The sequence below is a fragment of the Miscanthus floridulus genome, chromosome 1, assembly GCF_019320115.1.
Source record: "Miscanthus floridulus cultivar M001 chromosome 1, ASM1932011v1, whole genome shotgun sequence".
Lineage (NCBI taxonomy): Eukaryota > Viridiplantae > Streptophyta > Magnoliopsida > Poales > Poaceae > Miscanthus > Miscanthus floridulus.
Window position 1 is genome coordinate 177,867,841 of NC_089580.1, and position 6,404 is coordinate 177,874,244.

The following is a 6,404-nucleotide window of genomic DNA, read 5'->3' on the forward strand; positions in this document are numbered from 1 at the left end:
ACTTGGCCATATGGGGTATGTCGACCATAGTACTCTCCCCCACGGTCGGACCTGACTATCTTAATCTTTAAATTACGTGGGTTTTCAACTTTTGCCTTAAATATCTACACGTATCCAATGCTTCTGTTCTTTCTTTGATTGGATAAATGTAGACATAACGGGAGTAATCATCTATGAATGTTATGAACGAATCATTACCATCCACACTCTTTACAGGAAACTGACCACAGATGTCTGTGTGAATAATTTATAAAATTTCTGTGCTTCGTTTGACATCTTTCTTAATTTTTTACATACTTTCCTTTTATGCATTCTCTGTATTGTTCTAAATCTGAGAGCTCTAATGGAGGAAGAGTATTATTCTTAACTAGTCTTTCTATTCTTCCCCTCGAAATATGGCCTCATCGATAGTGCCATAATTTCGACGACGCATTGTGAGCTATCTTATCCACTATTTTAGAGTAACTCTCTGTCACTAGCTGTTTTTATCAGCTGGGTAGTATATGTCTTTGAAGAGCCAGTGAACTGACTCTTTATTCTATCGAGGTACTTGATGACCGTGTTACACTCTGGGATTGAGCCCACAATTATAGGCTCAATCATGTTCTTTATCACAGCCAAATATTTCTTGTTGGTAGTGACCCACTTCCTATACTTAAGGTCATAGGACATCTTTTGGGATTTAAAATCTCTCTTTAGTTGCCCAAGCGACATCATCATCGTTTGTCTCCCTCACCGGTGCCACAGGCTATGTGGAACACGGTGAAGTGACTATCCGGTCCACCTTAGTCAAGATGAAGGCCAGGTCAAACTTTTCTTAACATAAAAAATAACAACAATTGCATGCCTTGATTCCAACATTGGTCAAAATCAAAACATACAACTGTTCTTATACATTAATTCTACATCACCGTTGTGCAGAAATAGAATTAATGCATAAATTATTAAAATTTATGATATTGTTATTAACAACGTTGGTCAGAAAATAACAACATCATAATCATGTGAAAATATCTTTTTCTCCAATTAAATATCACGTTGGTTCAAAATAACTGGAGAATAAACAATTTCTTTAGCAGCGGAAACATAAAAAATTCATTAACTGTGTTTCAGAAGCATTAAACTTTTCTCAAATATTCTCTAAAAAATTATCCCGTTGGTTTAAATTTTAACAGAGATATTAAAGTAGACAAAATTCTATCAAAATTTGTTTCTGAAAAAGAATAAAACAAAACTCTATTTACTATTTATTTGGCCTGGCAGTAGACAATTCCCCGCGGCCCAGCTAGCAACAGCAGCGTCCGCGGTCCAGCAACGCGCCTGCATAGCCCAGGCCCAGCTCGCGCGCGTGCTCGCTCGTGGCGCCTCCCCCCGTGCCCAGGGCAACCTGGGCCTGGGCCGTGAAAGTGGCCCGCCGCGCTCGCCCGCCTGGGTCGAAAGTCGGTCCATCCGATCTCATCCATTCTTTCAGATCCAACGGCCGTGCAACCATGTCGCTGGATAAAAACCCCCGGCGGCCACGACTGCCCTGAAACCCTATCTCATTTCGCATTCTGCTTCTCTCTCTTCGCTCTCTCTTCGCCACTCTCCTCTCTCAGCGCAGCCATGACACCGAGCCAGAGCGTGCGAGGACGGCAGAGCCATGGCGCCGTCGCCGGCCCCCTCGCCGGTGTGTGCGCTCCCCAGCAAGTGAGCGCGCCGCCGTCGAGCGGCCTGGCCACGGCGCTCTATGCCAGAGGCTTTGCAGCAGCCGTGCCGGTGGGTGTCGTGCCCTAGCGGCGGTGGCGGCTTCTTCTCGCGCGCCGACGAGGCGACAGCGCGGTGCACTGCGAGGTAGACCCCTTCCCTTTTCCCCTTTCTTCTCTGATTTGGATCTTGTTTGTTGTCTTCTCAGATTCAACCAATTTGGGGATCTAGGGTTAGGGTTTCTTTTCCCCAATCCGTTTCGTTCGATTTGGTTCATCTCTTTCATTTGATTTCTTTTGTTTTCTATTTGTACCAAATCGTTCTCTTCCCCTTCCTCGTCGTGAGTTAGGGTTAGGGTTCGGTTGAACCTGATTCGGTTTTGATTCGAGATCTGCGAGATAAGCCCCTTCCCCTCTTCCCTTTCTTCTCTTTTGGATCTTCTTTCTTTTCCTTTTGGAGTAGAACCGATTCGGGGTTGGGGTTAGGGTTAGGGTTTGACTCACTGGAGTCACTATTCTTCTTCCCAGTGAGTGCTTTGTAGGGTTAGGGTTCGGCTTTGATTCTCTTCTAGGCCGAATCCCTCTTCTTTGTTCTTTCCTTCACCCAGTTAGGGTTAGGGTTAGGGAACCCTTTCTGTCTGCTCAGATCCGAAAAGAGGTCTATTCTTTTCTTGCCGTGCATCGGCGAAGACGGCGGTGCGGCACCTTTCCCCGCGCGGTGGCAATGGTTACCGGGAGTTCAGTGACATCCGCTACCCCCGGTCTCTTTTCTCTTTTCTTTTACCCGGTTAGGGTTAGGGTTTCAATCCAAAACGGATCGAACCCTTGTGCTTCGATTTCTTTTCTATTCACTGACAACATGGCTCCGATACCATTGTAAGAATCATATAGTACCTCTGTAATGTAGATCAATGGTAAGCCTCTTATTTAGATGGGGAAAATCTTGATGTACCTCGCCCTAGGTCATCATTCGATCCATGGCGCCGTAGCAGCTTGGACGCCGGTACCGTGGCGTCGTAGGCGTCGTGGTGGCGATGTCCAGTGGCGACGGTGACCCGAGTCCAATGGTGACAGCGATGTCAGTGCAGAGGCGACGGCGAAGTCGGTGGGGCTTCCCGTCGCTGGCAGCACCATTCTTTAGATCGGGTTAGGTTTTCTGTAGGTGGTAACGACGGCTCTGGTCAACCTCGTAGTTAGAGCCGTGAACCCGACCTATCTTTATAGTGCTGTGCGACAGGGGCCCACCAACCGTATTAGGGCTGAGCGCCCCCGATCAGGGCGTAGATCCAAGGGGGCCTATTGGTGGAGATCAACTAACATCACTAGGTTCGCGCCGGGCGCCGAACACCGGGACCCCGTAGCTGCCCGGCACGGGCCGCGCAGTGATGGAACCCAATAACGCGCTAGCCATGCTCGCTACTACGTACCGCTGCAACGACTGCTTGCTGTGATCGAGATGCTGATGCAGATAGCTACCTTGCTCTGTTCTGCACTACTACCGTTGAGTTCGGAGGGGAGACGTTCGTAATCGTATGATGGTACGTTATTAGCTTACGCAATGCAAGGAGCGAACTGAGCGGGTGTGCAAATAGGGCCATTCTGTCCACAGATGAAGTGCGCTATTGGTACGTGTTATGTGGGCCAATTATAGCTTCGTGCACCTCTGAAGTTATTACCATCGTGTACGTCTAATTGGGAGATAGCGAGCATGAATGAATATGTCTAGTTGTCTCTCATCAGTTTATCTGTTTATCACTCAACAACTTTGATTCATAGCAGCCCTAATTCTGATCAACATGGTAGTATTATGTATGTTTCTATTTTTATTATGTCTTGTATAATTGACTTTCAACTTTAATATAAGTAAATTATTTAATTATGAAGTGTGCAGTTAGCTGCATGTTTTCTAAATGATGACATAGGTGGTAAACTAATACCTGTGTCTGTATCTGTCAGGTTTCTACTAAATTATGCTGAATCTCTGCAATTGAGCCATTGCTAGATAGTGAAGGAGGAAAAAAACCCTATCCTGACAGAATATTGAACAAAGCAGGGAGGACAAAGAAAAAAGAAAAGCTCAGCAATTAGCAGAAAGATGGAAGCCTCCTGAACAAGAATGGGTGAAAGTTAATGTCGATGGAGCTTTTGACCAAGTAACTGGATGTGCGGGCATTGGTATTGTGAGAAGGGATAGTGCAGGTATGGCTATTTTTTTGTGCTTCGAAGGCCATCTTTGATGGGATGAATGCAGAGGAGGTTGAAGCCTTAGCTTGCTTAGAAGGGGTGCAACCTGCTTTGGAATGGTCACGGAGTAAAACCATTATCGAGTCTGACTGCTTATCGGTTGTTCTAGCTGCTTGCCGTCCAAGTGTGGATAAATCACAACTCGCTTTTATTGTAAATGATATAAAACATGTGTCTGGAATGCTAGCAGAGGTGAGTTTCCAATATGTGAGGACAGAGCAAAATGAAGTCGCTCATGAACTCGCATAGTTGGCGAAACGCACGTCACACTCAGCGTGTGTGGCATGCGCAGGTTCCCCAATGCGTGGAGTCATTGATTGCGAAAGAATGTAATTTGTTTCATAGAGCTCTCTCCTTTTTTGTAAAAAAAGGTGGTGGGTAATAGCGAAATGGGTATTATGGTATTTTGGATTATTTTTTACGTAATGGTAGCGGTAGGTACATTTATCATCATGCATATCGACAGCCCAATTTTATTTTCTCCGATTAAGTGGTAATTTCTAGACATTTAAAATTAACGTGGAGGTTCCTTTTGTTGGCCAGTGCTAAGATACTTAATTAATTAACCGATTGATTGCTATACCTCATATGCGTTGTTTTCAGACGGTGTTGATTCGAGATCGAAGAATCTCGTGCCCTCCCGTCAGCCACATCTGGCACCGCTGCCTCCGCCACACTAACTTGACCATTAAACGTAAACCGCATGAATTGAACATGGAGCACCACCCGTTCATTCTCCCGTTGAGCCTCACGATGTTTTATGCATATTTGTAATATTGTTTGTGTTTGGATGCATGCGCCTACACGTACGTGATTCACAATGTTCAAGGAGGAGTGACTCTTCCTGCTTCGATGGGCTCAAGCCCGACGAAGGCGACCGATTTCCGCGCGTGAAGCACACCATGGCCGGTCGGCCGCACCTACCGGCAGCAGCATGACCTATTTTTTGGCTTTTTTTTTTATAGTCGAAACAGTATTTTTCTCTTACAATAAATTAGTCGAAATCGTATTTCAATTTATTTTTTACGAAGCGAATAGGCCTAGGACCAGGCCCGTGGGCCGTTCAGTTCACGGACGCTGGATGCACGTCCTAAATGCATTTGAGGAGCTGAGGACTGACAAAGAGCTTATAACTATAATATGAGTATATCAAAGAACAATAATGCAGCGTGCGCGTCTTCGCGTGGTCCTGGGTACGCAACCGAGCATCATTTCATCATATGGCCATATGTCGCTGCGTTCAACTTCAAGCTCGCGAGGAGCAATGATCCAAACCGCCTGAAAACTGAAAGCAAGGTCTGTATCTGCAAGCACCCCTCTTGGAAGAAAATTATTGTTCTTTGATATACTCATATTATAAGCGTATACATGCATGCACACTCCATGTGAGCATATGGCACGGCATGGCCAATAACAAGCTTCTGGAGGAAACAAACGGATCTGTAATATTCGTTTACGGAGCCTATTGCTAAAAAAAAATTACAAATGTGTTCCTGTGAAATCTGCTGCTGCAGGAAGGAAAAATCTGTACAGATACTAGTCCCCCTCGTTCCAGATGAATGCGTTTAAGACAACGCGACACGACACTTAGCTGGATATAACACTTTGACTTACAATTTTTATACGAAAAGGTATAGTACTTTAAACAGAAATGCTTTTATGATAAAATCAAGTATAACATCAACCATCTGTTGTCCATCTCCTCATATATTTTTGTATATTAATGTGTTAAAGATTTTTTTTTTTGCGGAACATGTGTTAAAGAAGTTTAACTAACTAGAGACCTCCATTTGGAACATACTCCGTATATTTTTGTGCAGTCTGTTTCTGCTACAAATTTGCAGTCATCACTGATGCGATAAGAGTGACGCGTCGAACCCGTGTCTGTGATTTGAGTTAGGACGTGTCTGTGATGTGAATATCTGACACATTGAAATTCGAGAGACAAACGCACGCGCGTACTAATGTGCCTACGTGGAAACGTGTAGGATTAGGATCACCCTGCCACGCGCTTTATTTCTTCAGCAAAATGCTGGGCCCTCGATTGTGAAACAGGAAGGGAAAAGTAGTAGTACGGAGACAACGTGACAGAATGGATGTAAGTATTATCCAGTAAGCTATAGGCAAATGTATTCTTCTGCCATTGTTGCATGTAGCGCAAACAAGGTTTTTCGAGCTAGACCCCCCAGCGCTCCCCCAACGGACGACTCGGGGGGGCAATCCACCAGCGCCGCTAGGGAGCTCCCGTCTCGACCTCCACTCCGGTCGCCGTCGCCGCCCCTCAGGCGTGTGGTGGCGGCGGCCAGCGCTGGCCCCGAAAAAAGGGCAGCCGTTGCAGCTCCTCCTCCCTCCCCCTCTCCTATTCTAGCCCCGCCTCTTCACCTTCTTCTCCGGCGTCTGGCGGTGCGAATCTCGGCCTCCTGGGGCCGGATCTGTTGTCCCTTGCCTCATGGCCGCCTTGCGCTGAGGTGTCCC